The 22,301-nt window shown below is 46.1% G+C and overlaps 1 long non-coding RNA gene across 1 annotated transcript in view; it reads right to left on the bottom strand.

Moving 5' to 3' along the window:
• LOC128312722 (uncharacterized) overlaps positions 1–18,370 on the bottom strand; it is a 32,157-nt gene extending 13,787 nt beyond the window's left edge. Inside the window, exons 1-2 of the long non-coding RNA XR_008292405.1 lie at positions 18,211–18,370; positions 16,773–16,928 (exon numbers count right to left, since the gene is read on the bottom strand). This is a non-coding gene — a long non-coding RNA (uncharacterized LOC128312722). The remainder of the gene's footprint in view (positions 1–16,772; positions 16,929–18,210) is intronic.
• Positions 18,371–22,301: the final 3,931 nt, after the last annotated feature.

Below are 22,301 nucleotides of genomic sequence, written 5' to 3'. Positions count from 1 at the left end.
TACCCAAGAAGAAAGCTACCAATGTTGTACAAGATGTCTGCCCAGGAAACCACACAACTGTTGAGAAATTTCTAAAATCTTCCTAAGTGGAGGCATATAACATATCCATGGATTGTTAGATCACGAGTTGCAAAGATGCCAATCCTCCCTAAAATGGCCAAAGACTCAGTCTCAATGTCAAATTCCAGTAGGCTCTTTACTTGAAGCTGATAAGCTGATTCTGAAGTTTACGCAGGAACGCAAATGACCCAAGAGGAGCCAAGGCGACGGGGAGAGAGTGGGAATCTTGAATACTCATAGTTCTGGAGGCTGTGTGTCTCAGAACAAGGTGCCGACAGGTGTGGTCGTTGGTGAGGGCCCTCTTCCTGGCTTGTGGGCAGCTGCCTTCTCCCTGTGCTCACATACAGACAGAAGAAGGGCTTTCAGCTCTTATAGGGCACGACTCCCATCACAGGGGGCTCACCCCCATGATCTCATTTAAACCTAATCACCTCCCAAAGGTCCATCTCCAAATATCATCACACTGCTGGGGGTGGGGGGGGGCAGGAGGGCTTCAACATATGGATCTGGGGAGACAAGTATTCAGAGTCCCTAACACTACCCAAACAAGGTCTCTTAGGCCATAGTAAGTAATACAGTTTGGTATGAAGGCAAGACGAGACAACTTCATGAAATACAGTCCGGAAACAGATCCATATGTGTGTGGCCACCTGATCTGTAACACAGGTGCCACAGCAATGCAGGAAGCTGAGCTGAGAGCAGTGGATATACATGTGCTATATCAAGTGACTCCCTCTTACACGTGTAGGAGCACCAGTCAGGATGGCAGGGCACGCTGAGGCAGGACCCCCTGGCTGCGACCAGGGGCTGCTGAAAACCAACGTCAGGAGAACACCCGGGCCCTCTGAACCGAAGGAGCAAGGAGATGGGGTGACGAGCACCCATCTGCCTGGGCAGGCTGCTGAAGGCCGAGGCCCGCGGGAGGCAGGAGGCTGCTACGGGGTAGAACAGAACCCAAACCTGCTCCCCTCCGCCAAACTGCTGGACGGGGTGGGGCCTCTGCACTTTGCTCTCGCAGGAAGTTGGTAGAGCAGGCATTCTGAGAAGATCAGCTGTTCTGATGCACTCAAGCGGCTTTCAAAAAGACCTGTGGTTTTATTATTGGAAGGAATTAAAGACCTAAATACATGGGAAAACACTGCATGTTCACCATTGGAAGACAGTATCGTCAGGATGACAATGTTTCCCAGCTGCAGATTCAATGGTCTACAGATTCGAGGCAACCCCTGTCAGAACCACCACTGGCTTTTTCTAGAAACCAACCAGCAGATCCTAAAATTCATATGGTACTGGCACAGGACCCAGAACAACCAGACCCTCTCATAAAAGAACAAGAGAGTCGGAGGACTCCACTTCCTGATTTCAAAACTGAAAGAAAGAAAGAAAGAAAGGAAGAAAGAAAGAAAGAAGGAAAGAAAGAAAAGAAAGAAAAGAAAGAAAAAAGAAAAAGAAAGAAAAGAAAGAAAGGAAGAAAGAAAGAAAGAAAGAAAGAAAGAAAAGAAAGAAAGGAAAGAAAGGAAGAAAGAAAGAAAGAAAGGAAAGAAAGGAAGAAAGGAAGGAAAGAAAGGAAAGAAAGGAAGAAAGAAAGAAAGAAAAAGAAACAAAAGAAAGAAAGAAAGAAAAGAAAGAAAGAAAAGAAAGAAAGGAAGGAAAGAAAGGAAAGAAAGAAAAGAAAGGAAGAAAGAAAGGAAGAAAGAAAGAAAGAAGGAAAGAAAGAAAAGAAAGAAAAGAAAGAAAAAAGAAAAAGAAAGAAAAGAAAGAAAGGAAGAAAGAAAGAAAGAAAGAAAAGAAGGAAAGAAAGGAAAGAAAGGAAGAAAGAAAAGAAAGAAAAAAGAAAAAGAAAGAAAAGAAAGAAAGGAAGGAAAGAAAGGAAAGAAAGAAAAGAAAGGAAGAAAGAAAGGAAGAAAGAAAGAAAGAAAGAAGGAAAGAAAGAAAAGAAACAAAAGAAAGAAAAAAGAAAAAGAAAGAAAGAAAAGAAAGAAAGGAATAAAGAAAGAAAGAAAGAAAAGAAGGAAAGAAAGGAAAGAAAGGAAGAAAGAAAAGAAAGAAAAAAGAAAAAGAAAGAAAGAAAAGAAAGGAAGAAAGAAAGGAAGAAAGAAAGGAAGAAAGGAAGGAAGAAAGAAAGAAAGAAAAGAAAGAAAAAAAGAAAGAAAGAAAGGAGGAAAGAAAGGAAGAAAGAAAGAAAGGAAGAAAGAAAGAAAGAAAGAACGAACGAAAGAAAGAAAGAAATCAAGCCAGTGTAGTAGTGGATGCACATCCAGATCCGTGGAGTAGAACTGGGAGTCCAGAGATAACCCTGTGTATTTACGGTCAACTGATTTTTGACAAGGGTACCAGGGCCATTCAAGGGGAAAAGAACGGTCTCTTCAGCAAACAGTGCTGGACAACTGGAGAGCCACACACAGAGAACAGAAGTGGATCTTACCTCACACCGTATACAAAAAGTAACTCCAAAGCAGATCAAAGACCTACGCGTAAGAGCCAAGACCGTGAAGCCCTGAGAAGAACACACAGGGGTGTCTTCAGGGCTTCAGATTTGACAAGGGCTGTCATGTGAACTGGCAACTGTGTGCGCAATGGAGTGGACATGGTGTGCATCTTAGATGTGACACCGAAACCACGAATCACAGAAGTAACAACAGGTACGCTGAACTTCGACTCAACGGAAAATATCCGTGTTTCAAAGACATCATCAAGACCGCGAAAAGACAGCCCACAGGATAGGAGAAACTACTTGAAAATCATGTATCTGAAGAGGCGCCTGCATCCAGACTGTGTGAAGAATGCTTTCAAACACAGGCAGTAAAAGGACAAGTGACTCCGTTTGAAAGGGCAAATGATCAGAAACGGGCATTTCTTTCCAGAAGACACACCGATGGCCAACAAGCACACGAAACGAGGCTTGACATCACCAGTCACCAGGGAAATGCAAGTCAAAACCACAAGGAGGCGCCCCTTCACGCCCACCAGGACAGCCAGGATCACAAAGTCCCAGGGCAGCCTGGCCCCTCACGCTGCTGGTGCGGGTACAGAAACTGGGGCAGCCGCTTTCCACAGACCAGCACCTTCTCAGAGGGGTAAGCCCTCCCCCTGTGGCCCAGTATTTCCATTCCTAGTTACATACCCGAGGGACAGAACTCTGCGTTGACACACAGACTGTGCACGCGAATGTTCACAACAGCATAACCGTAATAGCCAAAAGGTAGAAATAACCCAAAAGTCTGTTACGGATGGATTTTAAAATTGTGGTGCGCCCACACACTGGAACATGATTCAGTTGTAAAGGGGACACAGATGAACTTTGAAAACATGATGTTTTTTATTTTTTTTTAATGTTTGCTCATTTTTGAAAGAGAGACAGAGTATAAGTGGGGGAGGAGCAGAGAGAGGAGACACAGAATCCGAAGCAGGCTCCAGGCCCCGAGCTGTCAGCACAGAGCCCGACGCGGGGCTGGAATCCACGAACCGTGAGATCATGACTGAGCCGAAGCCGGACGCTCAATCGACTGAGTCTCCCAGGCGCCCCTGAAAACATTATGCTTAAGTGCAGGAAGCTGATCCCCAAAAACCAAGTTTCCATTTATATGCAACATCCAGAGCAGGCAAATCACAGAAACAGAAAATAGATTAGTGACTGCTGAGAGCGGGAAACACGGGGCGAGAGGGGGTGATTAGCTAAAGAAACATGAGGGGAGATTCTTTCTGAGGTGATAAAATGTTCTAAAATTGACTGTGGTCAAAACCACTGAATTGTACATTTTATTTATTTTTTATGTCTTTTGAGACAGAGTCAGAGAGAGAGAGAGAGAGAGAAAGAGAGAACGCGTGCACACCAGTGGGGGAGGGGCAGAGAGACAGGGAGAGAGAATCTTAAACAGACTCTACGCTCGGTGTGGAGCCCAATGCAGGGCTCGATCCCATGACCCTGGGATCCTGATCTGAGTCAAAATCAAGAGTCAGGCTTAAGAGACTGAGCCACCCAGGTGCACCTTAATTGTACCCTTTAAATGGGAAATTAAAAAAAATTTTTTTTTAATGTTTATTTATTTTTGAGAGAGACAGAGACAGAGAAAGACAGACTGTGAACAGGGGAAGGGCAGAGAGAGAGGGAGACACAGCATCCGAAGCAGGCTCCAGGCTCTGAGCTGTCAGCACAGAGCCCAATGCAGGGCTCGAACCCACGAACTGTGAGATCAAGACCTGAGCCAAAGTCGGACGCTTAACTGACCGAGCCCCCCAGGTGCCCCTAAATGGGTAAATTTTAAGGTATGTGAATTATCTCTCAATAAAGCTGTCATGAAGAAGTCCTGTGGTTTTATCAAAGCAGAAGAAGAAAAATCAACATTCCATGGAGAATCAGTCTTCAGGCTTTTGGTTTTTTGAGGAAACCGCGTTTCCTCGAGGACGTTGCTGGGACTCAAGTCCCAGCTGAGTGCGAGAGCCATTGGTGCTGCACACGTGCCCTCGTCTTCCTCCCACCTGCTGCTCCCCAGGACTTAGTGTCCACAAGCTGTAGGAGGCAAGGTGTCACAGGGGCCCCTACTCCGCATCTCCAGGCCACACAGGCCAGATCACAGCCTGGGTCCTACCTGGGGTGAGGTGATGCCTCACGTGACCCCCGGTGAGCCAGCCTGCCCCACCCCAGCTCTGCCTGGGCTGTTCTGAGGCTGCCCTTGGTCCCCCGTGGAGCATACACACTGGGTTCCTCATCGAAGGTAATTTCCAGAAGTTACATTTTCTTGAAGAGAAAAAGCAGCCTTCAAAAGGATGGCTTTTTAAAATGGCTTCATTGGGTGTGCCTGGGTGGCCCAGTCGGTTGAGTGTCCGACTTCAGCTCACGTCATGATCTCACAGTTTGTGGGTTCAAGCCCCGTGTGGGGCTCCGTGCTGGCAGCTCGGAGCCTGGAGCCTGCTTTGGATTCTGTGTCTCCCTCTCTCTCTCTCTGCCCCTCCCCCCACTCGCACTCTGTCTCTCTCTCAAAGATGAATAAAAACGTTAAAAAAATAAAATGGTTTTATTATTTTCTGAACATTCCAGAATACTCCTACTTTTTAAACGCCACAGTCCTGTGTATTAAATTTCCTCAAAACTTATGTTATTAAGCTGGATATCCGAAATCTCAGCCGATCCCACTTCTCCACCCTGGTCTGAGCCATACCTGTGCTGCCCTGGCTCGAGATACCAGTGGCCCAATACGTCCCTCTGCTTTTCCTCCCCCCCACCCCCATCCTTCTCAGCACAGCAGCCAGAGCATCTCCTAAATTCGGGGCAGACCACCTTCACCGCATTCTGTCTGGAGTCCTCCCAGGGGCCTCGAGGATGTACACAGTCAGCCCCACAGTCCCCTCCTCTCCACCAACCCCCCCCCCCCGGCCAAGTGCCCCAGCTCCAGGGTATGGATTACAAGCATTTGCTGTGCTCCCCCAACTCAGGTCTTGCACCCTGAGGTGTCCTTGCCTGCTCTGAAATTAACACCCTTACCCCAACCACCACCCACATGCCTTCTCCCTCTTTCTTTTACTCAGTGTTTCTCCCTACTACCCACACATTCAACTGGCTTCCATACTGTCAGCCATTAGAGCATAAGCCCCTTGAGGAGGGGGGACTTGTCTGCTTGGATCATCGCTGTAGCCCCAGCACCCTCAGCGCTCGCAAACCAAACTTTCCAGGACCCTTGGACTGAGGCACCTGCTTCTATGCTCAGGATATGTGGTTTAGTATCTCTCCCTGTTGGCCCTTGAGAGCCCAGGTTTTGTCATCCAGTGTGGTTTTACTCTGAACACATATTTTTTTTGTGTTAGTTTGTGGTATACACTCTTCAAAGTGACAGGACAAGAAAAAAACTGCTGGGGCACCTGGGTGGCTCAGTCGGTTAAGCGTCCGACTCCGACTCAGGTCATGCATGATCTCGCAGTTCGTGAGTTCGAGCCCCGCGTCGGGCTCTGTGCTGATGGCTCAGAGCCTGGAGCCTCCTTCAGATTCTATCTCCCTCTCTCTCTGCCCCTCCCCCACTCATGCTCTGTCTCTCTCCGTGATAAATTAAAAAACATAAAAAATTAAAACAAACAAACAAAAGAACAGAAGGCCTGCAAGAGACCCACGGCCCCCCCAGAGGCCAAGGAAACTCCAGAACATCAGCTCTGTTGGAGTATTTGTGGCGGTCTCACCGTGGGCTGGGCCAGGTCCTGGGCCAACAGCAAGACAGGGATTAAGCAGGTAAGAATCCATTTGTACCTGCTCTTGTAACCCAAGCTTGTTGTAAAAATCAAAGTCATGCACATGGAGACCAAGGAAGAGATAATTCTCCTCCACCCCAGCTCTGCCTGAAGTCCTCTTCCCTGGTGATACACTGTTACCAAACAGCTGTCAGTCTTTCTAGACCTTGTTCAAAGGACTTCACAAGATACCCATTTCCATATAGTTAAAAAACTGCAACACTGAGCATGGCTTTTATATGTTCTGCACCATGTTTCCCCAATAATCTTCCCCTTGTTGGTACACGGGGTCCACTCCATTTATTCTACTGACTGTAGAGAAGGAAGTGCATTTATTTAATCTGCCCCCACCACTGAGAACATTTCACTTTCTGTGCTGTTAAAAACAATGGTATAGCAACAAAAAGGAGAAGATAAAAATGTTAAAGATACCATTTTTTAAAGAAAGGTACCATTTACGATGGTAGCAGAACATCAAATATCTAAGGATAAATTGAGTAGAAATTGTTCCAAACTGGTACAAAGAAAACCACAAAACAGAATTGAGAAATATTTTAAAGGTCTAAATAACTGGAGGGATATGCTCTGTGGGCTTAAAAACATAATAAAGTAGAGGTAAAATTTCCCAAAATTTATCTGTAGATTAAACACAATAAAAATATCAGCAGGTTTAGTGTTGTGGAAAAGAACAAGCTGAACCTAAAAGTTATATGGGCAGGCAGATGTCCACGCATGGTCAAGGTAATCTTGAAGAAAGACGAAACTGGAAAACTTAGACCACAAACTATCTAGGCTTACTTTAAACTGGAGAGTACTACTGATGCAAGGATGGCTCAAAAGTCCAAGCAAATGGAACACAGGGTCCCGAGACAGACCCACACGTGACCAGGTGGGGCTGGGCCAACAAGTGGCTAAGCCTCCTGTACAGAATTTTAACCCCTGTCTCACACCATACAGAAAAATCAAGTCCAGATGGATCTGTGGCTGAATGTAGCAAATACAGTTTTCAGAAGAAAACACAGGAGACTATGTTTATAAATATGCCAGGCAAAGATATATTAAATAGGACACAAAAAGCTTCAGCCATAAGTTGTTAAGTTGGACCACCTTACAATTAGGTAATTCTGTTCTTCAAAACAGTAACTTCAGCAGCATGAAAACACAAGCCTTAGAGTGGGAGAAGGTATTTGCTAGGCAGATACCTGACAGAGAACTCATCTCAGAATATAAAGAAGTCCCACATATCAATAAGAAAAAACAGAGAGCTTAATAAAAAAGAATGGACAAAAGACTTGAACAGGAAATTCACAGAAATAATCAATAAACACAAAAAAGATCCTAAAGTTCACTTATCACCAGGGATATGAAAAATAAACCACAAAGAGGAATGACTACCCTCTACCGGAATGGGCTAATTATGATAAATCAGGTAATACCAGGTTTTGGCAAATACATAAACCAAGAGGAACTCTCACACACTGCTGGTGTGAGTACAAATCAGTACAACTATTTTAGTCAATTCTTTGGTAGAACCTAGTAAAGCTGCACATTATGACTCTGCAATCCCAGTGCCAGCTGCACACCCCACAGCAATGTGCACATGTATACTAAGTCACATGAAAAAACATGCTAATAACAGCACTGGGTTTTACTAGCTTCGCTGAAGCATAACTGACATACAGAAAACTGCATATTTAATGTACAGAACTTGACAAGTTTGGACATATACACACACCCAATACACCATCACCTCAATCAAGGTAACAGACATATCCTGCACTTTGCAAAGCTTCCATGAGCAGCACTATTTTTTTTAAGTTTATTAATTTACTTTGAGAGACAGAGAAAGAGAGCACGGGAGGGGCAGAGAAAGAGGGAGAGAGAGACTCCCAAGCAGGCTCAGCCTTGTCATTGCAGAGCCCGACGCGGGGCTCAAACTCATGAACTGTGAGATCATACCCTTGGCTGAAATCAAGAGTTGGATGCTTACTCGAGCCACCCAGGCACCCCCGCAGCATTATTTTTAATATCCCCCAAATGGAAACATGTCCATCAATAGTAAAATGAAAAAATAAAATTGTGGCATATTCATATAATATAAATATTCTATACAACAATGAAAACAGGTTTCTTATTACTACACGCACTCACATGGATGAACCCTTCCTAACGCAACGTTGACTGCAAGAAGCCAGACATGAAAAGAGAATACACTATGTGATTTCCATTTACATAAAGGTCAAAAATAGGCAAAATGAATCAGTGTGAAAGGTCCAAGTTGAGGTACCCTTGGGTGGGGTAGTGGTGACTAGGAGAAGGTAGGAGGGATCCTGGTATGTTCGTTCACTTTGTAAAAACCCACAGATCCCCATGCTTATGATTCTTGAACGTCTTAGTGCCAGTATTTTCCTTCAACAAAAGTTTACACTGAGAGATGCTACAAAGAACATCCTTGTAACTCACATATTTGTGCATAAATCAGTATTTTTGTAAGGAATTGCTCCTGAAGTAGAATGGTTAGTTCACTTTTTATTTTTTTTAAATTTTTTTTTTCAACGTTTATTTATTTTTGGGACAGAGAGAGACAGAGCATGAACGGGGGAGGGGCAGAGAGAGAGGGAGATACAGAATCGGAAGCAGGCTCCAGGCTCTGAGCCATCAGCCCAGAGCCCGACGCGGGGCTTGAACTCATGGGCCGCGAGATCGTGACCTGAGCCGAAGTCAGATGCTTAACCGACTGCGCCACCCAGGCGCCCTTGGTTCACTTTTTAAACATGAACTTTAAATTTGGATTAGGTATTTCCAAATGGTCTCATTTACCCACATAACATGTAAGAGAGTATGTCTTTTTTTCTTTTTTTTTATGTTTTGACAGTTACTTTTGTATATGTGTGTGTATGTGTATATACATGTGTGTATATATATATAACTTTATATATATATAATTTATTGTCAAATTGGTTTCCATACAATGCCCAGTGCCCTCCTCAATGCCTATCACCTACTTTCCCCACTCCCCCACTCCCCCACCCTCCATCAACTCTCAGTTTGATATCAGTATTTAAGAGCCTCCTATGGTTTGCCTCCTTCCCTCTCTGAAACGTTTTTCCCCCCTTCCCCTCCCCCATCATCTTCTGTTAAGTTCCTCAGGATCCACATAAGAGTGAAAACATGGTATCTGTCTTTCTCTGCCTGATTTACTTCACTTAGCATAATACCCTCCAGGTCCCTCCACGTTGCTACAGATGGCCAGATTTCATTCTTTCTCATCACCAAGTAGTATTCCATTGTATATATAAACCACATCTTCTTTATCCATTTGTCAGTTGATGGACATTTAGGCTCTTTCCATAATTTGGCTATGGTTGAAAGTGCCACTATAAACATGGGGGTACAAGTGCCCCTATGCATCAGCCCTCCTGTATCCCTTGGGTAAATTCCTAGCAGTGCTACTGCTGGGTCATAGGGTAGGTCTATTTTTAACTTTTTGAGGAACCTCCACACTGTTTTCCAGAGCGGCTGCACCAGTGTGCATTCCCACCAAGAGTGCAAGAGGGTTCCCGTTTCTCCACATCCTCTCCAGCATCTATAGTCTCCTGATTTGTTCATTTTGGCCCCTCTGACTGGTGTGAGGTGATATCTGAGTGTGGTTTTGATTTGTATTTCCCTGGTGAGGAGTGATGTTGAACATCTTTTCACGTGCCTGTTGGCCATCTGGATGTCTTCTTTAGAGAAGTGTCTATTCAGGTTTTCTGCCCATTTCTTCACTGGATTATTTGTTTTTCGGGTGTGCAGTTTGGTGAGTTCTTTATAGATTTTGGATACTAGCCCTTTGTCTGATATGTCATTTGTAAATATCTTTTACTATTCCATCGGTTGCCTCTTAGTTTTGTTGATTGTTTCCTTTGCAGTGCAGAAGCTTTTTATCTTCATGAGGTCCCAACAGTTCATTTTGGCTTTTAATTCCCTTTCCTTTGGAGATGTGTCAAGTAAGAAATTGCTGCGGCTGAGGTCAGAGAGGTTTTTTTCCTGCTTTCTCCTCTAGGGTTTTGATGGTTTCCTGTCTCACATTCAGGTCCTTCATCCATTTTGAGTTTATTTTTATGAGTGGTGTAAGCAAGTGGTCTCGTTTCAACCTTCTGCATGTTGCTGTCCAGTTCTCCCAGCACCATTTGTTAAAGAGACTGTCTTTTTTCCATTGGATATTCTTTCCTGCTTTGTCAAAGGTTAGTTGGCCATACTTTTGTGGGTCCAATTCTGGAGTCTCTATTCTATTCCATTGGTCTATGTGTCTGTTTGAGAGTATCTATTTTCGAAAGTCCTGGCTAGAGCAATCAGGTAAGAAAAATAAATAAAAGTCATCAGAATTGGAAAGAAGCAAAATTGTCTCTATTTGCGGATGACACAATTTTATAGAAACAGAATCCTAAGTTCCACCAAAATACTATTAAATCCAATCAATGAATTCAGTAAAATTACAAGATACAAAATCAATATACAAAACCAATACTGTTTCTATACACTAACAAAAATTATCTGAAAAAGAAATAAAGAAAATAATCCTATTTACAAAAGATCAAAACCAATAAAATACTTAGGAATAATTTTAACTGAGGAGGTCAAAGATCTCGGCACTGAAAACAATAAGATACTGAAGAAAGAAACTGGAGACACAAATAACTGGGAAGATACCCTATGTGCTTGGATTGGAAGAATTGGTATTATTAAAATGTCTACATACTACCCCTCAAAGCCATCTATAGACCCCATGCAATCCCTATCAAAATCCCAGAGAACAAACAGTCCAACGATTTGTATGGAAGCACGAAAGACACTGAGAAGCCAAAGCAACCCTGAGAAAGAACAAAGCCGGAGGCATCACCCACCCTGATTTCAAGCTGTGTTACAAAACTCGAGTAATGAGAACACTATAGGACTGGCATAAAAACAGACATGCAGACCCATTAAACAGAACTCAGAGTCCAGAAATAACCCACACGTATACCATTGGCTAATACTTGACAAGGAAGTCAACAATATTCCATGGAGAAAATATAGTCTTTTCAAAATTAGAAATTCACATGTAAAAAAGTCAACCTACAGCTTATACCACTCACAAAAATTAACTCAAAGTGTTTGACTAAAGACTTAATTTGAAACCACAAAACTCTCAGAAGAAAACAGAGGGGAGAGAAGCATTTTGGCTTTGACAATAATTCTTTTTTTGGATAGGACACCTAAAATGCAAATAAAAATAAATAAATAAGGGGGCCCACATTTAGCTAATAAGCTTCTGCACAGAAGAAAAAAAATCCATCAATGAAGTGACAAGGTAACCTATAGAATGGGAGAAAACACTTGTAAACCACCCATCTGATAAGGCTCAATTTAAAAAAATGTAAGCAATACATAAAACTCGATAGCAAAAAAAAAAAAAAATCAATTAAAAAGGGCAAAAGTCCTACACAGACATTTTCCCCAGATATTCAAATGGCCAACAGGTATATGAAAAGGTGCTCAACATCACTAATGATTGGGGAAATGCACACTCAAACCACAATGAGAGGTCATCTCTTGCCTTGAAGGATTCACCATGGAAGACAAGAGGCCAACGTTGGTGAGAACGTGGAGCATGAGAAGCGCTGTGCACAGTTGGTGGGAATGCACACTGGTGCAGCTTCTAAGGAAAACAGTATGGAGATTCCTCAAAGAATTAAAAATAGAACTACCATATGATCTACTATGTTCACTTCTGGGTCTACATCCAAAGGAAATGATGTCACCTTCCCAAGGGGTATGTGCACCCCTGTGTTTACTGCAGCATATTTACAATAGTCACGTCATGGAAACAATCTACGTGTCCAACAATGAATGAAGAAAATGTGATATACATATACATAATATACATACTCACGCACACATACAATGGGATACTATTCCGCCATAAAAATGAAGGATTTGTGACAATGTGGATGAACCTTGAGGGAATTATGCTAAGTGAAATAAATGAGACAGAAAAAGACAAATACTGTGTGATCTCACTTCTAGGTGGAATCTAAAAAACTAAACTCATAGAAACAGACCAGATGAGGTTGCCAGACATGGGGGTGGGGTTGGAGGGTCTGGGTTACAATCTTTCAATTTGTAACTTGTAAGAAATGAGTTCTAGTAATACTGCTTCATATACTTGAAAGTCGCTAAGAAAGAAGATCTTAAAAGTTCTTATTACAAGGAAAAAGTATGTTTTATAACTGTGAGGTGATGGACATTAGTGAACTTGACTGTGGTGATCATTTCACAATTGATACATGTATCCAATCATCATGGACACCTCAAACTGATACAATGTTACATGTCAATTATATCTCAGTGTAACTGGAAAGTAATTTAAAAATCTTTTGCTGCCTATCTTTACTCACAATAGTTCACTGCTTCATTTAAAAATAGTTGTCATAAAAGGATAAATACTTCATGATTCTAATCTGAGGTCCCCACAGCAGTCAAATTCACAGACACAGAAAGCAGAAAGGTAGTTGTCAGGGGCTGGGGTGGGGGGAGGGGACAGGCAGCTAGGGTTTCATGCGCCAGAGTTCCAGTTGCGCAAGATGGGGAAGTTTTGAAGATGATGGCATCGAAAGGTACAAAGCAGACGTGCTCAACTATGCTGACCTGTACTCTTAGAAATAGTGAAAATGACAAATGTTGTTTATTTCAGCACAATTTTTAAAAAATTTTAAGAAATTACTTATTGAGTGGCTACTAGATATCAGGCAGTGTGCTACATGCTGGGGACAAAGCTGTGACTCAAAGGACAAACATTTACTGCTCTTGAGAGACTTACATTGTGGCAAGGCTGCTGTTAGTCAAACTTCTTGCTAATCTAGAGCAGAAACAAATGACATAGAAACTGAACAAACAATAGAACAGATCAACAAACCAGGAGCTGGTTCTTTGAAGAGATCAACAAAATTGATAAACCTCTAGCCAGACTCATCCAAAAAAGAGAGGTGGGGGGGGGGGGGAGGGCCCATGGCGGAGGTGGGGGGTGGGGAGGAAGGGAGGACTCAAATGAACACATTCGTAAGTGAAAGAAAAGAAATAACAATCAACACCACACATATACAATTATGTGAAATCATTATGAAAAATTCTATGCCAACAAACTGGACAATGTAGAGAAATGGATACATGCCTAGAAACATGCATTCTACTAAAACATAATTAGGAAGAGATAGAAAATCGGAACGGACTGATTACCAGCAGTGAAACTGAGTCAGTAATCAAAAAACTGCCAACAAGCAAAATTCCAGGACGAGACGGCTCCACAGATGAATTCTACCATTCTCAAACTACTCCAAAAAAAAAAAAAGGGAAGAAGAATTTCCAGATTCATTCTACGAAGCCCACATTATCCTGATAACAAAACCAGATAAAGACACCACAAAAAAAGAGAACTACAGGCCAGTACCTCTGATGAACATAAAGGCAAAATTCCTCAACAAAATACCAGCAAAGGGAATCCAACAACACATTAAAAACGTCATTCACCACGATCAAGTGGGATTTGTTCCCGGGGTGCAAGGGTGGCTTAATATTTGCAAATCAATGTGATACATCACATCAGTGGGAGAAACGGATAAAAACCGTATGATCATTTTAATAAATGCAGGAAAAGCAGTTGACAAGGTACAACGTTCATTTATGGCAAAAAAAAGCTACAAAAAAAATTAACAAAGTAGGTTTAAAGGGAATGTACCTCAACATAGTAAAGGTGTCACGTGAAAAACTCATAGCAAACATCATACTCAATGGGGAAAAACTGAGAGCTCTTCCCTTAAGGTCAGAAACAGGACAAGGATGTCCACTGTCACCACATTTATTCAACATAACATTCGAAGTCCTAGCCACAGCAAGCAGACAGTGGAAAGAAGTAAAAGGCATTAAAATCGGTACGGAAGAAGTAAAGTTTTCACTGTTTGCAGATGACCCGATTCTACATGTAGAAAACCCTGAAAATGCCACCAAAAAACGACTAGAACTGATAAATGAGTTCAGGACACAAAATCAATGTGCAGAAATCTGTTGCCTTTCTATGCGCTAATAATGAAGCAGCAGAAAGAGAAATTAAGAAAGCAATCCATTTACAGCTGCACCAAAAACAATAAAATACCTAAGAATAAATGTAACCAAAGACGGGAAAGATGTGCACTCTGAAAACATAAACTGGCGATCAAAGAAGCTGAAGGCGGCACAAAGAAACAGAAAGACATCCCACGCTCAGGGACTAGAAGAACAGAGGTTGTTAAAATGTCTACACTCCCCAAAGCAATCTGCAGATTTAATGCAATCCCCCCAAAAGCATCACCAGCAGTGTCCACAGCACTAGAACAAACAATCCTAAACTTTGGAGCCAAGACCCCAAGTAGCTAAGCAATCTTGAGAAAGAAAAACAAAGCTGGGGGCATCACAAGTTATATTACAAAGCCACAGTAATCAAAACAGTACAGCACTGGCATATGCACAGATCAATGCAGACTAGAAAACCCAGAGACAAACCGACAATTTTATAATCAATGAATCTTTGACAAAGGAGGCCAGAATACGCAGTGGGAAAAAGACAGTCTCTTCAACAAATGGCGCTGGGAGAACTGGGCAGCTACATGCAAAGCAATGAAACTGGACTGCTTTCTTACACCACACACAAAAATAAATTCAAAATGAATTAAAGACCTAAATGTGAGACCTGAAACCATACGAATCCTGGAAGGGAACAGAGGTGGTAATTTCTCCGACATTGGCTGTAGCAATATTTTTCTAGATCTGTCTTCTGAGGCAAGGGAAACAAAGCAAAAATAAACTATTGAGACTACGTCAAAATAAAAAGCTTCTGCACAGCACGGGCAACGATCAACAAAACTAAAGACAACCCATGGGATGGGAGAAGACATTTGCAAATAACAGATAAAAGGTTAGTGTCAAAAATATATAAAGAACTTCTATAACTTAACACCCCAAAAAACAAGTAATTCAATCAAAAAAGGGGCAGAAGACATGAACAGACACTTTTCCAAAGACATCCAGATGGCCAACAGACACATGAAAAGATGCTCACCATCATTCATCATCAGGGAAATACAAATCAAAGCCACAATGAGACCCCACCTCACACCTGTCAGAATGGCTAAAATCAAAACACAAGAAACAACAAGTGTTGGTGAGAATGTGGAGAAAAAGGAACCTTCTTGCACTGCTGATGGGGATGCAAACTGGTGCAGCCAAGTATGGAGTTTCCCCCAAAACTTAAAAATAGAACTACTGTACCATCCAGCAATCACACTACTGGGTATTTACCCCCCAAATACAAAAACACTGATTCAAAGGGATACGTGCACCTCGGTTCATAGCAGCGTTCTCTACAACGGCCAAATTATGGAAGTGGCCCGAGTGTTCACAGACCGATGAATGAAGAAGAAAGATGTGGAGTATGTATACGTACACAGAGCGGTATTATTCGGCCCTAAAAGGAATGAAATCCTGCCTTCTGCAACAGCATGGATGGGGCTAGAGAGTATGATGCTGAAACAGGGAAAGGCAAATAACATACGATTTCACTCACTCACGTGTGGAATTTAAGAAACGAAACAAATGGGCGAAGGGAAAAAAAGAGGGAGAGACGCAAATCAAGACACAGAGTCTTAACTACAGAGAACAAAGTGGTGGCTGCCAGAGGGGGGGACTCAGAGTACGCTTGTGACGAACATGTCACCCTACTATGTCACTCCACTGCACACCTGAAGCCAACACAATGTTGCATGTTAACTACACTGGAATTAAAATGAAAACTTGAATTTTTTTTTTTTTTTTTTTGGCTGATGTCATTAGTGAGAATGCTACCTTCCTGTTTCAATCCGCATTTTATTATTTTTTTTTAAACGCTTATTTATTTTTGAGACAGAGAGAAACAGAGCAGGAACGGGGGAGGGTCAGAGAGAGAGGGAGACACAGAATCTGAAATAGGCTCCAGGCTCTGAGCCATCAGCACAGAGCCCGACGCGGGGCTCGAACTCACGGACCACGAGATCGTGACCTGAGCCGAAGTCGGACGTTCAACCGACCCAGCCACCCAGGCGCCCCTTATTATTTTTTTTAATGTTTATTTATTTTTGAGAGTGAGAGAGAGTGTGGGGGGGGGGCGGAGAGAGAGAGGGAGACACAGAATCCAAAACAGGCTCCAGGCTGCGAGCTGTCAGCACAGAGCCCGACGTGTGAGATCATGTGAGATCATGACCTGAGCCGAAGTCGGACGCTCAACCAACTGAGCCACCCAGGCGCCCCTCAATCTGCATTTCCTTAACTCCCAGTGAGGTTTAGTGTATTTCACATATTCATGGACCATTTGTTTTCTGTGAAGCACCTGTGGTCATCTCCCCATTTTTCTACTGCGTCGTCTGTTTCTTGTTAATTTGCAGCTGCTCATTGTATTTTGTGGCTCTTACCTCTTTCTCTGTCTATACCTTGCAATGATCTTCTCCAGGTCGACAGCTTTGCTTTGGGCTTCTGTCCCCGTACCCGCCGGCCCCTGCCCCTGGTGATCTGTGCGTCAGCCTTTCCCTCACGGCTTCCACGTCTTTGCTTAGGATGATATTCTCCATCTGAAGATTTAAAAACAAAATTCTCTTACATTGCATCCTGATACTCTGATAGTTTCATGGGTCTTTAATCTCTCCAGAGTTTAATTTTATGTTTGATATGAGGAGAAATTTACTTTTTTTTTTTAAATATGGGGACGAGTTATACTCAAACCACATACTGAATTATCAGCGCATCCTTTCTGCTGATTTAAAGTATCACAGTGACAATTCCTTATTTTCCTTCCACTGACCTTTTTGGGTTTTCCTTCCCAGACACCATTTATTTTAATTTCTGCAGCTTTTTTTTTTTGAAACGTATTTTTATTCCCAGAAGGGCAAACCTTCTCTGAGAACCTTTAAAATGTTTTTTCTTGGCTATTTTTGTGCATTTACTCTTCTAAATAACTTCAGAATCAGTGCGATACTACATAGAATTTATAATTTGGAGACTACAGACTTTAAGACACTGAATCTTCCCATTCAGGAACGAAAGAAGTGTCTCCACTTACTCCACCAGAATTTAAGAGCCACTGGGACAAGTGCCCCATAGGACAGGTGGAGAGGGCACTTTGATAACTTGGGAGTTGGCAGACCTTGCTTGGCCAGGGCCAGGGCAGGAAAGAGGAGGCTTGAGGAACAGGAAGGATTCCTTCCAGAAATCCTGTTTTGGTTCACGCGCCAATTCCAAAGCAAGCAGGCCTCTGCAGAGAGCCCTGAGCACCAGCTGACGGAAGGTTCTGGGGCCACGCAGGTGAGTCCACACAGACGCTCACCACTCTCCCGTCTTCTCCGGGGGCGGCTCCCCGGTCCCACCGTGACTGCCCCGTGCACACTTGCGGGGACCTGCTCCCCGCCACCCCCTGGCAGGTGCGGAGGCCTGCTGGCTGCCCGACAGGAGACCACAGCACCTCAGGCAGGTGGGTCTACTTTCAAACATGGAGGTGGTGCCTTCTGCCGGGCGTGGCGGCTGCTTCTGGCCGCTTGGGGCCGGAAGGCTGTTCATGTCGCAACACTCAGAATGCTGAGCTCAGGCAAAGGCACAGCCAAGTTCAAACAGCATATTCCGCCACAAAGGGCTGCACAGGACCTTCCCTTGTGCTGCGAAGTCACATCCGTGTGAACTGGACAGGACTCAGGGTTTGGGGTCACAAGGCCTGGTCAAAATCCAGCTCAAGACCAGAGACCTCAAGAAAAGCCTGCACTCCGACTTCTCATCTCTGAGATGGGAACGGTGTCACGGACCGCAGAAGCTGCTGCCCAGGAGGAGAAAGAGGCCACGTGAACTGCAAAGCGCTGTACTCACGTGAGGCCTCAGAGGGCCCTGGGCTTTCTCTCCGGGGCCATCAGGCAGCCCCGAGCTGCCTGTTTGACAAGGTCTGATCCATGTGGGGAAACTAAGACACAGAGAAGCAAAGAAATTAAATGAAGCGTCTGTATGGGGGAACTTCTAAGCCAAAGGCGGCTTTTACGGGGGGCGAGAGCATCTCCTGGACATAAGTTAAGTCTGTGATGAGGCAGCCGTGGAGCAGCGTATGGAGAGGGGGTGCTGGAAACTGTTATGAATGACTGGTCTCCGCGACGGTCGCTGGAGGAGCTCAGGGATGAGCGGCCGAGACAGGGAACAGAAATAGAAAATACAACTTGAAAAACACAAATCATTCTTGGACACCGGGAAGCTGACACCATTTTCCCTTCTCCTTCCTCTTCCTCTTCTTCCTCCCCCCCTCCCCTCCCCTCCCCTCCCCCTCCCCCTCCTCCTTCTTCCCCCTTTTCTTCTTCTCCTTCATAAAAGCTAAGGGAGAGCCTGAGAACATGAAGCCACTGAATCAGACGGTTAGGAACGGAGGAAACGGGAAGGACACTCGGTCCGTGAGGCTGAGGTAGCCTGCAGGTCCGGGGACAGTTCTGCAGAGAAAGGGGGCGGCCAGGGGCCGGACCCTACGTGGCACCTGCTGTCTGTAGAGGCTCCTGCATGCAGCCTCGCTGGGGTGGGGACTGGAACCAGGCTGCGGGGAGGGCCGTGCTGACAAGCAGAGACTTTTGAAAAGAAATACAAATTGACCAGTCTATATTCAGGTGACACCACCAGCAACAAACGGTCCACACGGAGAGGTTTTCCTGGGCCTGCTTTACGGGCCAGATGGCTCATCTGACTACAGGGCTGTTTGTGCAATGCTGACCTGCTGCATCCTCTCGGGACCGTTGGGCCCTCTGCGGCTTGAGCCAAACCTCAGGAAGAGCCCGTTGGGTCTGGCAGGGCCTTGGGAGCCTGGCGGCCGGTGTTTGCACCAGCGACCTCGAGGCTCACTGTGGAACTTGCTCACCATGACCCTGGCACTCTGGTAGGCTCAGAAAATGCCGGAAGGAGGGTATCTTAGGTGTATGCAAGGGTCCCGGCAAGAGCCGCCCACAGTGCAAACCAAGAGGAGGCTGTCCCAGGCCCTGCTTTGCCGCTTTCTTGTAGCGGAACCCATCTGAACCAATCCAGGAGACCAAGCAATCGGTCGGCTTGCCTTGAACACACGAGCCTCCGCGTTATGCCCAGACACAAGCTTCCACGCCGAGAGCCTCTTCCGGTAACTGCAGGAGAAAGCGGTCCCCGTAACTGGGGAGCAGGGGCCCCGTCCTAACACGTACCCTCATCTCGCCAGCAATCTTGGGTGTCTGCAGTAATTCAAGGGACAGCCTGGAGTAACTAGAAACCATTTTTGGAGGAAGACCTTTGAAACATCAAACCGAAGACATCAGTCAACAGACCTCCCTGCCTTCGCTGCTCCTGGCCAGTTAACGGAAGCTGACTGCTCAGGTAACACACCGTGAAATTCTGGCCGCAGAGGACACCGGACGTTAATTGTGTTTCATGAAACTGCACCACCAGTGGCCAACCTGAAGAAAATAGTTCACGGTTGGGTTTTCCTTCTGTGTTTAGTCATGGAAGTGGCGTCACCGGGCCTGGGACGGGAGACACGTTCTCTGCCTGATGTTTGCCGCCTCCCCCCGCAGTGCAATGTGGTCTGTGCGTCGCAGGGGTGATCAGCGGTTCATTTTTAACCCTAACGGATGTCCACAAAGATTATTCTCTCCGTTCTGCTAAAACCCAAGCCTTAATTATCTCGGTGCCTAGAGGCCTCGGTGGTCCAGCGGCAAATACCACAGAGCTTTCTTTTTCTGAAAGTGATTTTCGTTCTAAAAGGACATTTCTTCCATGAGTGGGATAGGCTCTTGGCCACGCTAAGTATCTCTCGGGGACAAGCGTCTGGGGGGAGCCTGTCGCCCTCAGCAGGGGTGCACCCCAACACCCGGTGTAGAGGCCGTGAACGGGAGCGGCGGGGGCAGCTGAGTTTGGGGGGCGACGGCAGAAGAGCCGGGGGACGTGGGCTCACCCTGGTTTGCTCTGTGCGGAAAGCTCAGGAGGGCAGGGGTCCAGCCGTTGTTTGCTGCAATGGAGGAAGCGATCCTGACCGTTGCTTTTTCTCCTGGAACTTTTCTAATCAGAATGGATCTTGCTGTCAGGAAGGCTAGAGGCCATCAGAAGTGAGCTATGGGGAAGGTGATTTCCTGGACAGGCAGACCGGTGGAGCCCCGTGCACTTGGACTTTTTCTTTTTTTTTTAGTCTAACAAGAATCAATATTTAAGATTATGCAATGTCCATACCAGCCCGAAGTAGCTGCCAAGCCAAGGACAAGGGCTGGATAATTTACAATGCAAGGAATCCATTCTTTTTGCGAGGGGGAAGGGAAAAATCAAGATTTAAGCTTCTTATCCTGGGCTGAACTTTTCTCCTCCATTCTTAATGGCACCAGACGTAAATAAACCATCCATTTTGTTTTGTATGAGCAGTCTACGCTTGGCACACACTCGGAGGCAACGACAGGCCCGTCTGAGATCCTCGACCCCCACAGGTCTGGGCTACAACCGCCTTGACAACAGCAGCCGTTTACACGTTTCTGACTCACAACCCTTTGGTCCTTTGGCCCGAGCCACACCTGCTGTTGGGTTCTGCCCCCACGACCAGCAGAGAAAGCCCTTCTGTTGTCAGCTGCTGATGGTTCCCGGTCCCGTATTTTTAACGTGAAGATGAAATATTTATAAATGCCTCGTCAACAGCATCCCATAGCCGGGCCCTCCTGAAGCCGCAGACGTGGGCTGTGCTCACTCGCAGGATGGCGGGGGTCGCGGGCTGGGGGAGCGGGCAGCGGCACTGTGGACGGACCTGGGCCACTATTTACAGGCCGGGGCTTGTTCTCAAAAGCCTGCCTCCGGTCCTGGGCCAGTTTCCTCTGTCTGCAGTGACTGGAGTCCCGGCCTCCACCACCCCAGGGCCGACCTGCCGGGAGCCTGGACACCGTCTATCCCAGTGGGAGGGAGCCACTTCCCGCCGCCTGGAAGTGAAGGGCAGAAGACGGGGTTGGAGCCAAGAAGCAATGGGGCCTTGCACGACACTTCCCTGCCTCCCACGGGGTGGGGGTGGCGTCGTGCTGGCTCCCGAGGGAAAGGGCTGGGGCCCGGGCGCCTCCATGGGTGCTCCCCCAACCCAGCCGCTCTCCCACCCACTTCTCTCCCATCTTCACTCCTCCAGAATTGGCGTTGACGCGGACGTTATGGGCGTCTCCGCCCAGAAGGCAGGTGGCCTGCTCTTTACTTTCTGACCTCTGGCCGACAATGCACAGCTGGCTTCCTATGTGGCAAGCGTCCGTGATCTCAGGGCCGACTGTCCAGACAGCAGGACGAAGCCCCAAAGCAGGGGCTGCACGGAGGGGTGTCAGAGGTGGGGCTCTGAGGGGTGCACAGGCTCGGCCTCACGAAAGGGTGGCATTCCCGGTGACAGCGTGGGGCCGGGGGGGTGTTGGGAGCTGGGGACGGCCAGGGTGACCGTGCCAGGGTGATGGGCTGTGCAGCCTGGCTGCTATGCTGCGGGAGGGCTTGGTGGGAGCCAGCAGTGGGTTTCAGACAGGAGTGTGTGGCCTGTGGAGTTCCGAACAGTCTGGTCACTGTGGGGACAGGCTTGAGGGGCCAGTGTGGCAGATGCTGAGCTGGCGTGGAGCGGGGGCAGGGCAGCCAGGGAGCAGAGCCAGGAGGCCGCCGCAGGGTGGACAGACGGATGCTGCAGACACCTTGGGAGACGGAGGAGAATCCACACCAGCTGCTCCTCATGCGTCGGCTTGGGGAACCCTCTTCACGAGCCTCCGAGCGCCCCTGCAGGGGAGAGTGCCCCTCCCCCCCAACCCCCCGTGCCAGCCAGACCTCTTGGTCCAGAGATGGCGAGCAGGGAGGGCCTAGAGCCAGGAGCCAACCAGGCACAACGTGGGGAACGCGATACGGCTCTCGGGGACTCGGCTCTCCTGCCTGAGAAGCGGGGGCACTGAGACTTGCTGATGGGACGGTAGGGGTCA

The sequence above is a fragment of the Acinonyx jubatus genome, chromosome D2, assembly GCF_027475565.1.
Source record: "Acinonyx jubatus isolate Ajub_Pintada_27869175 chromosome D2, VMU_Ajub_asm_v1.0, whole genome shotgun sequence".
Classification (NCBI taxonomy): Eukaryota; Metazoa; Chordata; class Mammalia; order Carnivora; family Felidae; genus Acinonyx; species Acinonyx jubatus.
This window is presented reverse-complemented; position numbering and strand designations above follow the sequence as displayed.